Source organism: Hemicordylus capensis, chromosome 1 (genome assembly GCF_027244095.1).
Source record: "Hemicordylus capensis ecotype Gifberg chromosome 1, rHemCap1.1.pri, whole genome shotgun sequence".
In the NCBI taxonomy this organism is placed as follows: Eukaryota; Metazoa; Chordata; class Lepidosauria; order Squamata; family Cordylidae; genus Hemicordylus; species Hemicordylus capensis.
The window spans coordinates 200,667,060-200,689,214 of record NC_069657.1 but is presented as its reverse complement, the minus strand read 5'-3'; the positions used below and the strand labels follow the sequence as shown (position 1 = coordinate 200,689,214).

Below are 22,155 nucleotides of genomic sequence, written 5' to 3'. Positions count from 1 at the left end.
AAGACTAGGGGGGTGGGATTTTTTAAGGAGCCTCATCTTTGCTCTTTTTTAATAATTTAAAGAATGCTTCTGACTGATCTCTATTCAACTGCATGAACAAGTTACAGAACTGGATAAGGAATAAAACTCTTAACTCTTGAAAAACTTGTCTTTATACTACTATAGTACCACTTTAATTTCAATAGTGTTAGGCTCAGGCTGTAATCCGTGTGCTTGAATTGCAACAGGATTTAGGCTGCTTTAGAGTAAATGGTTTAAGGTGTGCAGCCTTAATGGGCAGTATCTATGGATGAAATCCATTGCTTGCTCTTTAGTGGCCTGATCCAAAATCCTTTGTTTGAAATAAAAATCCATTAAGCTTATACTAAGATTGGAAGCAAACATCATTTTAAGAATGCGGAAACTTTTAAAAAGAAACATTTACAAGGTCACATCTTACTGAACCATAGTTGAATAAACTGATGTATATAACAAGAAATTCTAAATAGTGGATATTCCAATCATTGTTTTCATATTGTACTTAAACTGTAAATGACTGCCTGTAATAATATTTATGTTGGAAGCAGTAGAATAGCGCATTTAACACCCCAGCCCTAAACAAAGGAAGTATTACTGAAATTCTTGGGACTTGATTCCATATAATACATTTTGGATTCATATGCTAGTTTTTGGATACAATAGAGCCATAAAAAATCACAGGTCTCTGTCAAACTTCTGCATAAATGCATGGAACTTTAAAAACAGAAATAAATTGCTAAACTCGATTTTATAACCCTCATCATTAAACCAGACAAAAATTAAATGTCTGTTTGGCTTTATACGCTCATCAAATCTGCTTTGAAGTCTGAGGGTCTTGCATGTAAATGCATTACCTTTCCTTTGAATTAATTTTTCCCCCAGTTTAGTTCCGTTCTAGCTCAGTCAACTGTTTCCTTCACAATTAGCTCATTTGGTTACTGCTTGAAGTCCTGCCTTATGGCCCCAAAGCCAATTGTTTAACGTCAGACCTGTGAGGGTTGTATTTGTTTCAGACCTGCATTTAGGAAGTTATGCTAAAATGCAGCACTTCTTTGTTTTGGATGGGAAGGCACAGCCTCAGTCTTAATATACTGGAAAACCAGTTTGCCCAGGCATCCGTTTTGTATAGGACATTTGACTTACTTGCCATGTGGGTTTTAGGAAATTTAATGAAAAATCACTGTGATCCATAAGTAAAATCTGAACTCTTGGGTGAAAACAGTCAGTGGCAAACATGCCCTCATTCTCAGGAGTGAGTTCAAATGTGTAGAGATAAGATGCAAGTAATTTTATAGGTGAACTTGAAGGATGAGAGAAGTATTGTCAAATCCGATTGTTTGGTGTTATGGTGTCATTTGGTAGCATTAGCAAATAAGCATGCTGCAAATACGTCAAAATATTTGACTATACATCTAGTATTGACTGTATAAAATTTATCAATGATCCCAAATTGAGGAAGGCAATACAATACAGGGTAAGAAAATGTAAGTAAGGGTAAGTACAATACAGGGTAAGAAAATGTAAGTAAGGGTAAGTACAATACAGAGTAAGAAAATGGTGCTGCAGAACGCAACAACTTCAGCTCTTGACTTGCAAACGAGGTTTTCACTTAACTTCTCTTTTTTGTACTTATCTATAGATATATCCCCCCAAGATCTCTTTTGGCTTCAGACTCCACCCTTTAGATACAGGAGGAGCATATTTTTTCTGTAGCTTAATAGTTCAGATTTTTTCAGCTTATACAGGATAGCTTTTTTATTATTACTAAATAAAGCAACCATAAGACATGTGAATAGCCTGGATCAACTGCATGGCAATAGACTCCATTTGGAAGAATTGTCAATTTCATGCATTTATTCCAATTGCTGGCTCAGTTGTTTTCTCCTGAGTAATTATAAAGTAACAGAAGCAGAGGTGCTTTAAAAATGCAAACCATTAATGTAGTTATTTAATTTTGTTTAATTAGTCATGAACTATAATCTTGCAGGCTACTAATTTACTCTTGCAATATACATAAGCTGTATTTGATAAACTGGTTGAACAGGAATACTTGGATTTCTGCTGCTTTGCTGCCATTGATCTCTGTAGGTCTTGTCCAGTTTAGCTGAAGAAATTCAGTCGAATAGATCTGTGAACTGGTGAAAGAGATTATCAAAAGAGGCCAGTCTCAACTAAAGCAGCGATATCCAAAATATTAAATACACCTGGTTAATCTCTTTTAGTGGACCTGTGAATTTAGAAGCATCAAGAATTATCCATCCGACTGGCAAGAGAGAATAACGTGGCTCAAAAACAGAAGGCGGCACATTGCCCATTCTCCTAAAATTTGAATGTGCTTAATCCATGAAAAACAGAGGTGCTTGGGAAACTGGTTGTGCCTGAATCAATTCAGTTTCTAAATCAGTTAAGAAACTGAGCTCTAATTGGATCAGAGAAATTCATGGATCAACATCTATCAGCTGTGATTGCTAAATGGAGCCCCCACGTTCAAAGGCAGTCTATCTCTGGCTACCAGATGCTGAGAATAAATAACAGGGAATGTCTAACAGTTATTAGTTTCAACTTATTAGTTTCTTCCAATCCAACGATCTCTTCATTGCTAACACATTCTTTAAACAACCGAAGCAGTGCTAGACACATGGAGATCACCAGATGGAGTACACAGAAATCAAATTGATTACATTATTGGTGCAAGGAGGTGGAAGAGCTCAGTTATATCAGCAAAAACATGGCTGGGGGCCCGATTGTGGAACAGATCACACATTGCTCATGTGCAGGTTCCAAATCAAGCTAAAGCAGAAAAACAAAGCTATCCAGTTTCCACGATATGACCTTGAGAATGTATCCACCATTTTCAAGGAGAACATCAGGAACCGCTTTGAGGTTCTGAACCTCATTGATAGGGAACCAGAGGAACTGTGGAATGAAATCAAAGAAATTGTTAATGACGAATGTGAAAAGAGACTGCCAAGGACCAAGAAACAGAAGAAAGCAAAATGGATGTCAGATCAGACAGTGGAAATCATCAAGAAGAGGAGAGAAGCCAAAATAAAGAAAGATGAAGACCTCAGGAAGGAACTTAATAGGGAATTTCAGAAAGCTATTAGAAGAGACAAGGAGCAGTACTACAATGACATCTGTAAAGACCTTGAGGATAGAAACAGACACGGAAAAACAAGGAAAGTTTTCCAAAAAAATCTCTGAACTCAGAAGGAGGTTCCAACCTCAAATTGGTATGTTAAGGGATGCCAAAGGACAGATAGTAACTGATTCAGAGAAGATCAAACAGAGATGGAAGGAGTATACTGAAAATCTGTACAGCAGGGATGTCAACATTCAAGATACTCTAGAAGATATTCCCTACTTGCAAGATCCTCTAGTACAGGAAGATGAAGTTAGATCAGCACTCATTACCAAGTCGGAAGGTTATAGGAATTGATGGAATAGCTACAGAAATATGGCAAGCAACAGAAGAAGAATCAGTCAGGCTCTAACCAAACTATGCCAGCAAATTTGGAGAATGACACAGTGACCAACAAATTGGAAGAGATCAGTCTACATACCCATATCAAAGAAAGGAGACTTAACAGATTGTGCAAACCACCGCACAATATCCTTAATTTCATATGCTAGCAAAATAATGCTCAGGATCATCCAGTGTAGATTAGAGCCCTACGTGGAAAGGGAACTGCCGGATGTTAAAGCTGATTTCAGAAACATCCGAGGAACAAGAGACATTATTGCTGATGTACGCTGGATAATTGAGAAAGCCAAAGAATACCAGAAAGACGTCAATATGTGCTTTATTGACTACAGAAAAACCTTTGATTGACCACGTCAAGTTGTGGAGTATCCTTAGGAAAATGGGCATCCCAGAACATGTCATTGTTCTTATGAGAAACCTATACACGGGACAGACAGCCACAGTGCAGATGGAACATGGTGAAACAGACTGGTTCCAAGTCAGCAAAGGAATAAGACAAGGCTGTATACTTTATCCTTATTTATTCAACTTAACATATACTGAACATATTGCTGAATATATACTGAGAGAAGCTGGATTGGAAGAAGATGAACATGGTTTTAAAGTTGGAGGAAGTAGCATCAATAACCTGCACTACGCTGATGATACCACTCTGATAGCTGAGAATGTGGATGATCTGCAGGCTCTAGTAATGAAAGTCAAGGAGTACAGTGAAAAAATTGAACTACGAGTAAATATAAAAAAGACTAAACTAATGGCAACAGAAATAGCAACCAGCCTCAGAACTGGTAATGAAGACATCAAAGTGGTGGATAGCTTCTACCTTTTAGGATTGACCATCAACACTAAAGGATCCAGCATTTGTTTGTTTGTTTGATTGATTGATTGATTTTTATACTGCCCTTCCAAAATGGCTTAGGGCAGTTTACAATTAAAACAAATTATTTATTAAATTGTTTATTATTAAATTATTAAACAAACAAATTACATCTGTTTAGATGCCCTGACGTGTCTATACCTACAAAGATTAGAATTGTTCGGACAATGGTTTTCCCTGTGACACTCTATGGATGCGAAAGCTGGACTTTGAAGAAGCAAGATAGAAAAATTATTGACACTTTTGAACTAGGGTTGTGCGTTTTGTTTTGTTTTCTGTTTTGTTCTTGGCCCGAATCCGAAACACCCCCATTTTGTTCTTTGTTCAAAACCAGCCAATCTGAAACACCCCAATTTTGTTCTTTGTTCGAAAATGCAAAATCTGAATCTGAAACGTTTTGGATTTTAAAAATGGCCTCAGAACAAAACTAGTGGGTGGGGGTGGTAGTGCCCAATAGCTACCACTCAAATTTCAGAGGAATTGGGCAAAGGGCTGATTTTTGGTGAATTTTTGAAGTTTAATATTTTTCCCATAGGGAATAATGGAGGTTTCAGCAAAAGTATAGCTTCATGTCGGGAGGAAAGGGGTGGCCCAGAGCAGAGTAGGATGGGTGATAGTGCTCAGTGGAGGCAAGGAAGCTGCCAGAATTATTTAAAAGGAATTGGGCAGAGGGCTGATTTTTAAAGATTTATTGGAGTTTACGCGTCTTTAGAGTTCTTCACCATAGGAAATGATGGAGGTTTCAGCAGCCCCATAACTGCACTTGGGGGCATCGGTGTGGCCCAGTGTTTCTCAACCTTTTTGGAGTTAAGGACCGCTAAATTCCTCATGCAGAGTTTCAAGGACCGCTACATTCTTCATGCGCAGTTTCCCAGACCAGCAGTTAGTAAAGGGGTTTCAAGTTTAAGTTTTTCTTTCTATCTATCTATCTATCTATCTATCTATCTATCTATCTATCTATCAATCAGACTTCTATACTGCCCAAATCTTGTATCTCTGGGCAGTTTACAATTAAAATAATATAAGCATTGAAATCATTAAAATTGGAATCTTTTGCAAACATGGAATATTAGGGGTTCTCAACCTTCTTGGATCATCAGATGTTGGTGGACTTCAACTCCCATAACCCCCAACCACAATGGCATTTGGCCATTATGGCTGGGGATTATGGGAGTTGAAGTCCACAAACATCTGGGGACCCAAGGTTGAGAACCCCTGAATCTAAAAGACTGGGTGAACAAATATGTCTCCAGTATGTCTTCAGTATGTGCGGAGTGGGGGTGCTTGTGATTACTCAATGGAGAGGGGATGTTGGGCCATTAGAAAAATTCAAGAACTACGAAACCAACATACAAGCAAGCTTTTGAATTCCCCAAAACTCTTCATCAGGCTGGATGTCAAGCAAAGCAAAAAGGAGGTGAGGAGAGGAGAGCTGGGCAAGTTGTCAGTAGAGCCCGAAGTCTACAGTTTAACCCTCTCTTGATGGAGGTGGAGTTTTAGCTGGAGTTGTGTAGTCACAGGGCCGGATCCAGACCACGTTAGTCAGGACCACCCACTGAAATTAATTTAGTCATCTCTCATTTGTGTCAATGCTGCTTGGTCATGATCACCTGGCTTGATCTGGATCCTGCTCTTAATTGTGCACTTTGTGAGGCAGACCTAATGAAACCCACGCAGCTCCTCCAAAACTCCTTAAAAACAGTTACGTGGCAGGCACTGGGAATGGTTTGTTGTTGTTTTTATGGTGAAAGAAAACGTGAAGAAGAGCAGTGGGGACCTGGTGTTAAAGGGAAGGGGCAATTCTGAAATGGTGGGGGTGCGGGGCGTTGTAGTGGTGGATGGCTCGTCTTCCTTGCTGGGGAGATGAGGCACTGTTCAGGGTGGGCGAGGCAATGGTGCACCGGACCGCGCTCGGAAGGTCCAAGAGCTGCTGCCGCTGTGCTTGCGCACCAGAGTGTAACAAGTGTTCCCCCATTCTCTCTCGCAGCGCACGCTTCTGTGCCCCCTCCCAACTCCCCTGCATGCGCCAATCACACCAGCCTGCCTTCGGGGCCACACAGCTCACATGGTCCCACATGCTGCCCGTGCGTCGCTGCGAGGCAAGCCAAGGCAGCCCTCCTCCCTCCCTCCACTGCTTAGCCCTCACCGTGGCATGATCCCGGCCAGAGGTTGCCCCCCCCGCCTGGCGAGGTCATAAAGGGGACTGCCGTCTTCCACCGGCGGTGCAGACCAGGGCCGAGGGACCACAACGCCCCACCAATGCAAGAGGGAAACGACGTTCCCTCTCAGGGTGCCTTGGCCGCAACAGGCAGCTGGTTTTAAATCAGTTGGGATCGGACACGAACCGCACTGGGCATCAAATCCCCAGGATCACTTCATTCCAGTGCCATTCATCCAATGACCCTTTTGCATGAATGCACAAAATGGTCTCTTGCCTCTCCCCCGCACCATGCCACCTCCTTCCGCCACTTAGCCCTCCTTGGTATGTGTGCTTTCTCCCCCTCCCCGAGGAAGGTCCACTTGCACTCCCTTTCTGTAAAGCCTGAGCCAAGGTGGCCCTCCTCCCTCCCTCCACCACTTAGCCCTCACCACGGCATGATCCCAGCCAGAGGTTCCACCCCCTGGTGAGGTCACAAAGGGGACCGCAGACCAGGTGGTTACAGGGGGCTGAGGGACCACAACACCCCACCGATGCAAGAGGGATACTGGGTCCCTCTCAAGGCGCCTTGGCCTCAACAGGCAGCTGGGTTTAAATCAATCAACCTTTGGCTGCAAATAATGAGCATGCAAGAACCAGCAGCCCTTCAAGTTGCGCCCACTGCCATACCTTTTCCTCGATGCCCCCACGCCGCATACAATGAAGTTGTAAAGATAAAGATAGCTGTAGGAAGATCTCAGCAGCACGTGGAGGCAAGGTGGAAGCAGGGTCCTGTGCCTCCATGATACTCCTCCTCTCCCTCTTCCGTGCCATGTGCAGAATTGAGGAAGTGAGTGCCTTGATTGCAGTTGTGGTGGTGGGGGTTTGACTCCCAGTCAGGGACCAGTACTCAACCCTTCGGGGACTGGCAGCGGTCCAGGGACCGGTGGTTGAGAAACTGTGCACTACACCACCACTTGCTCCCAGCCCCCCCAGTACCCTCCAGGTGGAGTTATGGGTCTGCTGAAATCTCCATTATTCCCTGGGGCAGGAGGTGGGGACCTTAAAGACGCATAAACTTCAACAATTCCTAAGAAATCAGCCCTTTGCCCTATTCCTTTGGAATCTGGGTTGTGACAGGCACCCCTTGGGGCACTGCCACCCAACCCACTGTTTTGCCCCTCAGGCCCCCTTTCTGCCCCGAATCTACCCCAAAGACCTGTAAACTTGAGAAATTCTTTAAAAATCACCCCTTTTCCCAATTCCCTTGGAATCGGTGGCAGCAGGCACCCATTGCGGCACTACCACCTGACCCACTCTTCTGCTCCCAAAGCTTCTTTTCTGCCCCGAATCCACCCCAAATAACATCAGCATCACACATCAACAACAGCAACAGAGCTTTGCAAAGAACCAGGCAGATTTCCAAAGGTCATGCACATCCACACACACACACCCCGAAATGCAATTGATCTACACACAACAGTGTGAAACAACAACAATGAAATGCACACTGCCCCACGTATGCACACTGCCCTACTGGCCAATGAGGGTAAATTTTACCCTTAAATTTGCTTAAAAGGAATAAGGAGGCAATTGCCAGCAGATCAGCCTATGCTTTCGCTGGCCAGTCTGTGGGCCGGAAATTCAAATAGATGTCAAAACCCAAAATGGAGACTGAAGGAGAGAGACTTTTCACGATTGCAAAATGGAGTTCCAAAACAGCCAAAAGAACAAAACATTTTGTATCTGAAACAGGGACGTTTTGTTTCAGCTACAAAATTTTCTGTTTTGAACATTGGGTGTTTTGTTTCAGCTACAAAACAGCCGAAATGGCCTGTTTTGGGCACAAAACGCTTTGTATCCAAAACAAAATGCACAACCCTATTTTGAACTTTGGTGCTGGAGAAGACTTTTGAGGATGCCAGGGACAGCCAGGAAAACAAACAAATGGATCATAGAACAAATCAATCCAGAATTTTCACTCGAGGCACAAATGACCAGGCTCAATCATACTTTGGACACATTATGCAAAGACCCAGATCCCTTGAGAAGTCCATAATGATGGGGAAAGTTGAAGGGAAGAGAAGAAGAGGTTGACCAGCAACAAGGTGGATGGACTCGATTACGACAGCAATGAATGCACCACTGAGAGACCTTAAAGGCCAAGTTGAAGACAGACCATCCTGGAGAGAATCTATCTATGTGGTCGCTAAAAGTTGACACGACACCAACCTGACAGTACTTAATCTATCAATCAGACAACATGCCCATATGTTTTTGAAGGCATTTGGCTTCCACAACTAGAACTACCATACTGGATTAAGTGGGCCTAAGTGGTCAGATCTTGCAAGTTAATTATCATGTCCTCCTTTCAATGAAATTGGTTTAGGAGTTCTGAAATATATATACTTTTTATTTCCCACATTCACATTGGTTGGGACATACATTTTTAATTTAACTTCTTGTACACAATAAAGTGGGGCAGGGGAAGAGTTTCTATGCCTCTTGCCATCCTGGCATCCCCTTTTAGCATCTCTTCTGTCAGTTTTTTTTCTGAATAACCTTGCTTTTAATCAAGATAGAAAGCCAGTTGTTTGAATATACTGTACTGTGGCATTTTATAGTTCGCTACAATTTTATACATTTCTTCTACATAAACTCAGTGTATTGGGGTTTGTTTGTTTGTTACATAAGCATACCAAATATTTAGCAGCAGATAGATTGTAAATCTTATTCTGTAACTTTAAAAAACCCAAAAGCAACAAAAGCATGCATACCTTTTGGTGTGTCTTGATGATATCAGTGCACGTTCATCCCTGGAGTTCATACTCCGGGAGCTCTAACAGCTGTAAATCGGACCCAAAAATGAGAACATTATGGAAGTAAATACATATTTTCAAAAGACCTCGAGGCTAGATTTTTCAGTCCGCATCTTAAATCAGTAGGAGCGTTTGTATAGAAATGTAACTTTCCTTTACCTGTGCCCAACTTAGAGGCACAATCCAACTGAAGTTATGTATAATTTTTATTTATTTTATTACTTTATACTCTGCCTTACTGAGCAAAAGTGCCTTTACACTGCAGTAAAGCAGCAACACATCCATAGAAACTGACAGCACAGACACACAGCAGAACAAACATGGATTCTTCTGAGCCTGTGTTGAAAAGGTCTAGAAAAGGTCTAGAAAACTCACCTGAACAATATTGTGTTCACTGCCCTTTTGAAAACAGGCCGTGGGGGAGCCAAGCCTACCTCTCTAAGGAAGCCTTTCCACACCTTGGGCACCCCTTCACCTCAGCATCAGGGAAAGCATCCACAGAGGAGCGAAGCTCATTAGCAGATTAGTATGGCAGGAAAAGGGACTAGGCAGGTGGTTCCCAAATTGGGAGGCTCCAGACGTTGCTAAACTACAACTCCCATCACCCCCAGCTACAATTTGGCTGCGGCTGATGGGAGTTGTAGTTTAGCAACATCTGGAGCCTCCCAGTTTGGGAACCACTGGACTAGGCTGTTTAAGGTTCTGAAGGTTAAAATTAGAACCTTGCATTGAGTCCAGAATCATACTGACACTTTTAAGTCACCTTGGCTTCAAAGGGAGAGATTTAAGCACACGTTCAACTTGACCTGGATTTGGCCCATTGTTCCAGTATTGAAACATACAAAGTAACTGGGAGCTTTCATTGCCTCAGCTCTGGTCTTGATTTTAGGAAAGCTTAGCATGCTGGTCTGTTAAAAAGCTCCAGTATGAGAAAAGGAAGTAATAAAGACACACTGACCCTCTGCTTTTAAATGTGTCCACTCAGAAGTAATTCAGTGAGACTGACTAGACTCATAGACTGAGTAAATTTGCTTTGAATTGCTGCCTTAGGGTATACAAGTCAGCAGGATGTTTTCATGCACAAGCCCTATTTTATATACATTTATTAATAAATGAGTGTGCACAAATAATCCATCCAAATTGGATTGCTGCAATGCACTCTTTGTGGGGCTGCCCTTGAAGATAGTTCAGTAGCTGGTCCAGAATTCTGCTTCAATGATGTTTGTGGGTGCTAGTTGCTTCACGAGTATTATATCCACCCTGCAGCAGTTACACTGGTTTCCAGTTTGCTTCCGGACTAGATTCAAAGTGCTGATTTTGACCTTTAAACAGCTCAGGGCTGGGGTATCCATCAGGTCTCGTTCGCCCATCTGCAAGGGCCTCCATTCTGCTTTGCAGACTCTGCTGTTGGCCCCACCACTGACTCAGATTCTGTTGACCAGGCACGGGATCTTTTTGGTTGTGGCCCCTTCGCTTTGGAATGCCATCCTTCAGGAGCTTTACTGGGCTCCCTCTCTTGGGGTTTTAAAGACAGATTTAAAGACCCTTTTCTTTAGAAAGGCCTTTTAATATTTTAACCTACTCCCTGTATTATCCTGATCTTTGGGTTTTAAGTTTGTTTTTAATTGTGATTCTAGTTTTTAGCCATGTTTTAATACTGCTTTGCTGCCTGTTTATTTTTATTATTATGTTGTTTTATTGTGATTTGTTGTTCTGAGCTGCTCCAAGCATCCTTGTGCTGGAGGGATGGGGTATTCATATTTTAAATAATGAATGAATGAATACATAAATAATCCACCAGAAAGTTCCATGAGCAAGCCTGATTCACTGATGTACTTTTGCACAGTTTCTAAGTGTGTCTATAAAGTCTTGGGCAGGTGGGCTTCCTGCTGAGTGTGGGCTTAAGCTACCAGTTGCTTCTTTATTTCAAACCTTTCTGACTGGAATTTTTCCCTTTTACTCTCCAAATGTACAACAGCTTGAAAAAACAGAACTTTTAAAAAATATTCCTTCACTGGTATCTAACCAGTGGGCTTATGTTTATATCACTGAGGAGCTCCTGTTCTTTCGATATCCACATTGTATTTGTTTTTCATAAATAGAATTTATGCAGGCCATTTCATCAACGCAGAGTCACTTTGATAAAAGTATGTTGCTACTAATACAACACAACAACAGTGTTGCTGTTACAGCTGTTGCCAAGCTGGCTTTAGACATGTCTGGGGGTGCTTTGGTAAAGTAAGAGGAAATTTAGTGATTTGGATGTATTGCTCCCACCTAACCCTTGTCTCTCTGCAGTGATGTCAGTTTGAGACCATTTTGAGAAAATGAATTCCTGTCCCAAAGCAGCTCACAGTCTCAGAAAGCACACATGCAAAGGAGGTTCCTTGGTAGGATTAACTTCTTCTATTAATTTCTTTGGGACTACACATGAGTGTAGTCTGGATGACTCTGGGCCAGTCACTTCTTTTTCAGCGTAACCTACTTCACAGGGTTTTTCTGAGGAGACCACTCACCACTCTGGGCTCACCACTCTGGCTCACCACTCTGGGCTCCCTGGAGGAAGAGCGGGATATAAAATGTTGTAATAATAATAATAATAATAATAATAATAATAATAATAATAATAATCATTACATTACAAATACTTGAGCATTCTCCAGGCTGATAACATTGCACACACTGAAGTTAAAAGAAAAATTGGAAGTGAATACATCAGGAGAGTTAGAAAAATCCTAAAGTCCAAACTCAATGGCGAGAACACTATATATGCCATAAACACCTGGGCTATACTTGTTATCAGATACACTGCAGGAATAATAGACTGGACCCAGGCAGAGGTAGAGACGCTAGATCGTAAGACCAGGAAAATCATGACCATCAATCATGCTCTGCACCCCCGCAGTGATGTCGATAGGCTGTACCTCCCTCGCAGCTCAGGTGGAAGAGGAATGCTGCAAGTCCATCAAACAGTAGAGGAGGAGAAAAGAGGCCTTGAAGAATATATAAAGGACAGTGAAGAAGATGCACTTCAAATGGTCAATAACGAGAAACTATTCAACAACAATGAAACAAAGCAGGCCTACAAGAAAGAACAAGTTAAAATCGAGCAGAAAAATGGAAAAATAAGCCACTGCATGGTCAATATTTGCACAATATAACTGGAAAATCAAACATCATCAAGACATGGCAGTGGCTTAAGAATGGCAACTTGAAGAAAGAAACAGAGGATTTAATACTGGCTGCACAAGAACAGGCACTAAGAACAAATGCAATAAGAGCAAAAGTAGAAAAATCAACAGAAAGTGCCACCTTTGTAAAGAAGCAGATGAAACCGTGGACCACCTAATCAGCTGTTGTAAAAAGATTGCACAGACTGACTACAAACAAAGGCATGACAAGGTAGCAGGGATGATCCACTGGAACATCTGCAGAAAATACAAGCTACCTGTAGCCAAAAATTGGTGGGACCATAAAATTGAAAAAGTGGTAGAAAATGAAGATGCAAAAATATTATGGGACTTCCAACTACAAACAGACAAACATCTGCCACACAATAAACCAGATATCACTGTAGTCGAGAAGAAAGAAAAACAATTTAAAATAATCGACATAGCAATACCAGGGGATAGCAGAATAGAAGAAAAAGAAATAGAAAAAATAACAAAATACAAAGATCTACAAATTGAAATTGAAAGGCTGTGGCAGAAAAAGACCAAAATAATCCCAGTGGTAACTGGCACCCTAGGTGCAATTCCAAAACCACTTGAAGAGCACCTCAACACCATAGGGGCCACAGAAATCACCATCAGTCAATTACAAAAAGCAACTTTACTGGGAAAATGCCCTCGCCTTTGCCAGGAAGCCCTCTGTGTCATTCAGCAATATATCTCTGACGATGTATTTTTGGGTAGCACAGAGGGCTCCAGGGCACTTTCCAGATTAGACCCTGCAATGAATTTAATCGCTGCAAAATAGTGCTATAACGCCCTGTATCCAGCATTAAAAAGTTGCTGGGTTTTTTGAGTTGTTAGTTTTTGCGGGACTGCTCCCCCTGCTGGGCGATTTGCTATTTACGTTTTGAATGCAGTTTGCCTGAATGGAAGCCAGAAGTGTAGGGAGGCTGTCGGCCGCCCGTGTGCAGCCGCGGCCCCGCCCTCCGCATCTGACGTCAGACGCGGGGGCCCATCTAGCCACGCCCCGCGTCTGACATGAGGGATGTGGTCTCTCTCCCAAACAGGGCCTTAGAAGGGAGATCGGCCCGCGCTGTATTGGGCATCGTGGGCCGGAGCGACTCTCCCTGCCTTAAAGGTTCAATTGGCCCCGCTGCAACTGAAAGAAGTACCACAGCAAACCACACTGGGGCACAACTGCATGGAAATGAAGCTACTTTAAGTAGCGCAGGGGGGAAATGCTTGACTAACAAGCAGAAGGTTGCCGGTTCGAATCCCCACTGGTACTATGTCTGGCAGCAGTGATATAGGAAGATGTTGAAAGGCATCATCTCACACTGCACAGGAGGAGGCAATGGCAAACCCCTTCTATATTCTATAAAAAGAAAACCACAGGGCTCTGTGGGCACCAGGAGTCGAAATCGACTTGATGGGACATTTTACCTTTACCTGCCATATCCAATGGATGCGATTCCTGCAACACTTAGGCAGCTCCTTTCCTACCTGCATTGCTTTTCATGAATGTACTGTATTTTCATGCAAATACCCCAGAGGTATACTTAAAAAAAAAATCAGGAGAAAGGGTGTGTGAGCATCTAAGTGGGTGTGGGATATATACTCTTTTTTTAACATAAAACTTGCAACTGCTGTAGTAGCATCTCCCCCCTGCTCACTGCACCACCACTTTCATTCAACATAATGCATCCAAGATGGAGGTAGTGCTGGGAACAAAAGCAAAGCAGAGGGGGAAGTGTATGGAGAGCCTCCCATCTGCCAGAGGATTCCCTAACCTGGATCCAACAACACACCCTGGCCCTGGACGCATCAGCGAGTTTATTGGGAGGGAAGATGAGGCATCTCTCTTGACATACACTCTACAGCTTTTAGACTACTATGGGGTATGTAGGTATGTCCCCGCAACACACACACACAAACACACACACACACACACACACAGATGATTTTCTGTGGGGAATACTTGGGTGCAGCTTATACTCAGGTGCAGGGTATGCACTAAAATATGGTAGTTTTGTTGTGGGGCGTCAAAAAAAGGGAACTAATAAGAGAACGCAGTTGTGGTGAATGGAATCAGGATGATCGGCTGAGACACATGCTTTCTGTTAATTCTTTGAGTTCCTGCCAGGTTACAAACTCAATTCAGCTTCATCTACTCAAAGACCTCAGAGCTCAACAGAGTTGGGTTTGCACAGTAGGTGTACTTTTCAGGGGCGGAGCCACCATTGGGCCAACGGGTTCAAAGAACCCGGGCCACGCCCAATCAGGAGCCATGCCCGAGATGCCCCCCGTGTCTGACATCAGACGCAGGGGTGCTGGTTTAGCTCCTGAGCGGGGGTTGGGCGGCCCTTTCGAGAGCTAAACTAAGGTTGGCGCTCCATTCACAATGCAGTCAGGAGCTGTGCCACCCTTAGTTTAGCTCCTGAAGGGTCCGCCCAGCACCTTTGGGAATTGAACTCCAACTCCATGCCAGACCTCGCAGAGGGCATTTGCGCATGCATGGTGGTGGCCAAAATGGCCACTGCTCACCTTTATGGACACTCGAAAGGGCCAAAAAGACTATGTTTACCTGGCTGCAGCGGTGATGGTAGAGGCTGGCGGGGGAGAGGGAACCCTCGTGGACCCCCGTGGCTACAGAAAGCCCCCCCAAAGGGGCTACAGGTAGTTACTTTTAATTTAAATTCTTTTTAAAAAGCTTGCCTACCTGCCGCACCCGACTGGTGGTTTGGTTCCAGTCTAGACGGAACCTGGGGGGGGGTTCGGTTTGATCACGAACCCACAAACCCCCAGACCGAACCGTCGGACCGCAGACCACCGGACTGGTTCTGTACATCCCTACTTTTACTTGTTCCTTTCAACAAGCCTGAAGAAACAGTATGGGGGGTCGGGAATCCATCTCCTGATTTTTCAAATCGGCCTGTGCTGATAATCAAAGCAGAATTGTTTTCTTTCCTGAGTTCACATACATTAATACTGGAATTTTTCCTATGCTGCCTACCTCCTCCAAAGCTACTGTGATCCTTTTTCTATTATCAGAATGACAAGATGCTAGGCTGAGCCAAAAAGGGAAGGAAATATTTGCACACACAAAACATCCTTGGCATCAGAAGACACACTGCTTTGGGTGATTTTAGGAGGTGGGGCTGATGTGAAAGGGATGAAGGGTTTTCATAGATATATAGATATATTTCTGATTGGCTAGGCTCACCCACATGATCTGTTCAGGAAGGATTGACAAAATTAGTTTCACTTGCCTTCAGTGATGTTGGCACATAGTCATATCTGATTAGCTACATAGCACTGCATCATCGTCATTTTTATTCGCTGATCTTTGGTTGGTTGGTTTCAGATACGACAACAACGGCATTGAATATTCACATACCATTTGGATTCACTCTGGGAAGGAGAAAAAAGCCTTAACCAAGGGGGAATGGAGACGTAAGTTTTGGGCAGGATAAAAATATGTTAAATAAATAAATAAATGGCACCAGAGCAGCAGGTGATTGTGGAAATAATAGTAATGAACATCTGTGTCCCTGCCGCCTTGGCTACACCTCTGAATCAAGCAAGACTCATTGCCCAACCACACAGGCTTGGCCACACCTACCCAGCCTCCAGCTACAGCATGACAGATCCTCCACAGTCACCTTTCATATGAAACTACCCATTTCCTGAGTTCAGCTGGGGAAGCTTGCTACAAAGACTGCTACTTGCTACACACTGCTGCTTGCTACAAAGAATCCTATATAATAAAAGGCTAAGTGAGTGGCCGTGGCTGTGGGACACTGGTGTCTGAGGTCCTGTGTCCCTTGGGCTCTTCTGGGCCTGCGCTTCGCGCAGGCCCAGAACAGCCCAGGGAGGCAGGGACGCAGATCCCCAACATTCCAAAGCCACGGCCACTCACTTAGCCTTTTATTATATAGGATTCTTTGTAGCAAGCAGCAGTGTGCGTGTGTGTGCTTGTATTTATTCCACCTTGAAGAGCCATTGCAACAGTTACTAAGATTATGCCTCTGACGGTCTCTGAGCATTTAGGGAAAGCACTGTATAAATACTTAGTGTTATAATTCTCTGGATTGTATTTTTTTTTTAAATTCCTATAATCAACTTGTTGAGAACAAATGCCTTATTTGCTGACTTTGCTGTGTAAGCACATATTTGTCATCTGATCACTGCTTTCCAAATCCCCCTGATATCAGGAGGCTGCGTTGCTACGCGTTAATGGTGCCAGTGCACAATCCTAGCTTCTGGAGTGTGGTTGAGATTGTGGCTGGAAATGTTATCTGCAGCTGTGTAATCCCCCATTTGCAAGTCACTGCCTGCAGATATCCAACTCTTGTGAGTACAGAATGTCTAAGCTACAGAGCCTGAAATGAAAGCCTGGAGCCATACATTCACCTGGGTACAACTAACAAGAAGAACAAGGCTTTTCATAATGAAAAGCTATTTATCAAAATTCATGGCTGTTCAGTACAATACTAGGAGTGCTCCTAAAGGAAGCAATCATACTCTCAGGAAAATAGAGTTAGAATTTTGCAATTCATCTGAGTGGAAAAGATGTAAAGCCCTATGCATTTGAGATGTATTTTAGGTAGCATTGCAATCCTAAACAGCTTGTTGGAAATTCCTATGTTTGTTAACGATTAATGTTCATTTTTTATTATTGTTGTTATTAAAACTGTACCCTTTTTTTGTGAATGTGGTGCTTTGACATTGTTTCTGTCCAGTGTTTACATAACCATGGTGGTAAATGCTAAATGCGACTGCGAAGGCAGTACAACCAAGGCACAATTAGCACAGTAGCACATGCATTTTTTTTGTTCCTCAGTATCATTGGGATTGTCAGCAAAAACGCATCTAATAGCTTGTGTGACTGGTCCCTTGTAATCCTACAAAGCTGAAGCAATTCTGATGTGATGCTTTCTGCCTCTGTGGAATGAGATTATTATATCAGGTGGCATATTAATTAATTACTTAATTAAATGCATGTATATAAATTTATATACTTTTTATAAATAATTGATATATCATTATTATAATTATTATATAATTATGTAATTGATACAGCTTTTCAGGCAAACCTCCCACAATGATTTACATAAAAGCATTAAAACCATAAGCATCTGTGAAAAGCTATATGTACAACAATGCAAACTGGAACTTCGAACTTGGAGAGGTGGGTGTTGACAGCTCCCTGGGTTGGTGGCCACTCACTCACTAGGCTGTTTCTTTCTCTTCTCTCCATAAGTCCTTTGGAGGGGGAAACTGGTCAGGTAACATGGGGAAGTAATATAGAGAGCACCTTCTTCTGCATGATCCTCACTGCATGTTAAGGTCATCTGAGGAGGTCCATCTCCAGTTACCACCAGCAGGGGTGTATCTAGCAATGGGGCAGGCAGGGCACGTGCCCCAGGCGCCACTTGAAGGGGGCACCATTTAAATTTTTTTAAAAAAAAAAAAATTGGCTGCCGAAAACAAAATGGCCACCGCGCATGCTCAAATGGCCTCAGTGAGGCCCTATGCCATGCCAGGCCTCACAGAAGTCATTTGAGCATGCGCGGTGGCCATTTTAGCAATAGCAATAGCACTTACATTTATATACCGCTCTATAGCTGGAAGCTCTCTAAGCGGTTTACAATGATTTAGCATATTGCCCCCCAACATTCTGGGTACTCGTTTTACCGACCTCGGAAGGATGGAAGGCTGAGTCAACCTTGAGCCCCTGGTCAGGATTGAACTTGTAACCTTCTGGTTATAGGGCGGCAGTTTTACCACTGCGCCACCAGGGGCTCATTTTGTTTTCAGCGGCCAATATTTTTTAAAAAATAATTTTTAAAATGGCCACCGCACATGCTCACATGGTCCCTGCAAGGCCCTAGAGGCCAGCGGGGGGAGGGGGAACCTTTGCAGACTCCCCCCCATGGCCTTTAGGAAGCCCCCCAAAGGGGCTACAGGTAAAAAAAAATTTTTTTTTAAGTCACTGTACACATATTAAGTTTGGCACGATATACAGAGAATCCGGGCTTGTGAATACTGAGCTGAAGCTTATGAGCTAAGATTGTATTCATTTGCTCTTACTTTAATTCTTGTGATAAGTGAGTTAAATGTGCTGTCTTAATAATATGGCTATTAATGGTGAGTTTGTCTTTGAATCAGTGTGAAATTCTTATCTCATCTTAACTGTCTTCCTGAAATACTAGAATATATTCCAAGCAGTGACACAATTTACTCTGCATATCCTTTAATTATTTTCAGAGTATCTGGGAAAAGCCAAATTCTCCATTTATTTTTTAAACTTATGTAATAGTGATGCTACAGTGCATAGTAGAGAATTAGACAGGCACTTCTGTTTAGTTTTCCAAGTACACCTCCACATAGTATTTGGGTATTTCATGAGCCCCAGCATACTGAAATTTGTAGTTTTCCAGCTAAATAGTTTTTGAAATATTAAAAGATTAACGAGCTTGACTTGTATTTTTCAGCTGATATTATGGTAAAGTTATCTGAAAGATGGGTGTCAGATGTTTGGACAGGGGGCGCAATTTCAGTGCTTGCCCTGGGCATTATTTTCCCTAGATACGCCTCTGACCACCAGTGCGTCTGGTGGCAACTCAGAGGTGGGCCTTCTCTGTAGCCACACCTGGGCTGTGGAATGCACTCCCAACAGAAATCTGCAATCTGAGGAGAGCCCTTAAAACCTATCTGTTTGCCCTGGCCTTCCAGGGTTTCTAAAGTGTTGTAAATGGTTTTAACGTTGTAACCTGGTTTTTCAGGATTTTTAAACTGTTTTGAATGTTTTAACTGTTATTGTTTTATGGTGTTTTACAACCTCTGTTTTTAACTGCTAATTGATTTTAATTGTTTTGTTTTAATGTAAACCACCCTGAGCCATTTTGGAAGGGCAGTATAGAAATCAAATAAATATCTAGCATCATACAATAGATTGTACAGGAACCCATATAGGTCCTGTATGCATAGCAAACTACAGTGCACACAGGTGGGTATGAGAAATATCACTGCAAGTTCGGAGTTTTAGAGCCACTTTGCCCATTACCAAGAAGCAGCAACAGACATGCAAAAGGCTGTTGCCTTTTCCGGACATTACATCGTACGTGCACACAGGTGTCTGTACATAGACAGGTACATGTTTTTGTGTGAATGAGTGTACATGCATCCATTGTAAAAGTGAACCTGGTGTAGGCCCCCTTGAAGGGTATAGATAACTTGTATTTCTTTCTGTATGTGCATTCAACATAATGTGTTGAATGCACATTACATTCTGTACATGTGTACAGATGTGTACATGCATCTACTGTACACATATTGTACCTGTGATGAACATGTGAACAGGGCTCTTATGCCTTGGTGATCCATGATTCCAGGTACTGCGGAAATGAAGAACATGAATATGTCCACCTCAAAGGAAATATCTGCATTCCCAATTCAGGCACAGGTTGCATATAAGCAAGTCTTCACTTCCATCCAGAAATGTGGGAAGCATAATCTAATCCTGCTTCCAGAAACCATATAAACCTGCCCACAAGCTCATTGTGGACTACAGAATTAGCTCCCCCAGGGATGCACACCGACATAAAAATCCCACGGCAGATGAACTGCCAAAACCCTTCTAGATCAGGGATTCTCAGCGTGTGGGTCCCCAGATGTAATTGGACTTCAGCTCCCATAATTCCCAACCAAAGGCCTCTGGGGCTGGGGATTATGGGAGTTGAAGTCCAATGATGCCTGGGGACCTGTTCTAGATGGCTCTACAGGGATTGCAAATGCTATTTCAGCACTTTCATTGCTCTAAAATGTAAGCTGTCAGCTGCTTCAGATTGTGCTATTGACTGGGGTTGAGGGAAGACTACCAGTCAGAGCTGTGCAGCCTGCTGGGCTGGTTTCCTGCCATAAGGAAACAGAAGATCTTCTTCCAGGATACTTCCTGGTTATGTACTGCTAGAAGAACTCCAAGGTCCCTTCCCACTCTAAAATGCTATGATTCAGTGATCCTACTGCTCCCAACAAGAAACTGCTGCCTCAGCGCATCCTAAGATACTCCATATAGCCCAGCCCATGATTCAGCTGAGTGCCTGGATTCATTTAATTATTTAGGCCAATGGTCTTAAAGCCCAGCTCACACAAGGGAAACTGCAGAGTATTGGACGGACCATGTTCTGGCTGAGGTATCCCCTCCCTTCTCCAACCATCCCCACAGAGGTACCAGGACCAGCTTGCTCCAAGGAGCAAAGAGAAGAGACAGAGCCTAAGGAGCACAACTTGTAAAGATCGAGCTCTCGAGATCTTGTTGTTGCTAATGATGGGGGGGGGTTGTTGTTGTTTACCTTTTCAGTACTTTTATGTAAACTCCTTTGGAAGGTTAGCCTGAAAAATGATGTATAAAGGCAAGAATAACTACCTAATATACAAACATAACTTCCATGGGGATAGGGAAGGGCCTAGCGCACCGAGTGGTCTCTACATCGTGGAATTTCAGGTGGACAGTGCACAGTGTGACAGGCTGAATTGACTGACTGACTGAATTCCAAGTACCTTGGAGGTGGAGTAATTTGTTTTTGCCACTCTGTGAGTTGACACATCGGGCTTTTAAAATTAGCAGTAAACATGTTCTAGACATTTATGAAGACATGAGCACATGTGAATGGGTCAGTCTCTACAAGTGATGTGGGCAGAGGGAAATAGCCAGAATGTGGATGGGGATGACAATAGACTGAAAATAGTGACCTTTCTTATGGAAGAGAGCACCTCAAATGGTCCAGTCGTCTTAAGAGGAGCAGTAAGGGAAAGGCCTCTCAGTGTACAGTTAGGGCGATTGTGACATCAGCAGCCACTAGACTACTAATCTCCTGTCCTTTCCCTGTATGCATAGTTGAACATTCCAAGCTCTGACAAGCAGGGCTGTGATGCAGATTTGAAACATTCCTACAGTACTATTACACGGACAACTCACTAGTACAAAATAAAATCCACTTGAAAATATTATGGGATTTTTATCCAGTAGACAATGCCACTGATCTCCGCCCTCCAAAAGCTCCTTAGGCTTTCCAAATGGGCTTCTCCAGCTATGATGTAATCTCCAGAAGTATGGCTGTGCCACAGAAAGGCTGACACACCTGTATGCAGTGCTGTGTGATTGGCATCTCCATCATGTAGAAACAAGCATGCAAATAAGTATATAATTGCTACATAGTTTAAATAGTGCTCAAATTGTCATAATTTTTATGTATTACTCCATTACAACCTTTAAATAAATGACTTGATGGAGATCAGCAGTGCAGGGCCAATTCATTCTTGTCTATCTTTAAAAGGCCTTAGAAAAAGGGGGAAAAACAACAATCTTTTCCCATCAAACATTCACAAGGAGACATCTTTCTGCAACACCTGTTCATTATGAATAGATGCAGGATAAGAAGACACCAGTTTATCGTTACAAATGTAATGGCATCTGAAAAGCCCTTAAGAAATCCATTTTTTAAAAAACAAAACATAATTGCAAGTAATATAGTCGGAAATTGTGTAAACATATTTTGGGTCCAGTGAACATCCATTTTACTTTGCCTCTTACTTTCCAATGATAGATGTTTTCCATCTCAATTCTCCCTAGAAAATGCCCC

General features: G+C 42.7%; 1 long non-coding RNA gene across 1 annotated transcript; it reads right to left on the bottom strand.

Moving 5' to 3' along the window:
* Window positions 1–1,967: 1,967 nt before the first annotated feature.
* Window positions 1,968–21,346, bottom strand: LOC128336327 (uncharacterized). Its single transcript, XR_008311916.1, has 5 exons — window positions 21,266–21,346; window positions 15,774–15,919; window positions 11,852–11,887; window positions 9,294–9,362; window positions 1,968–2,153 (listed from the first exon to the last, which is right to left on the bottom strand). It is a non-coding gene; the product is annotated as an uncharacterized LOC128336327 (long non-coding RNA).
* Between the last annotated feature and the right edge of the window lie 809 nt (window positions 21,347–22,155).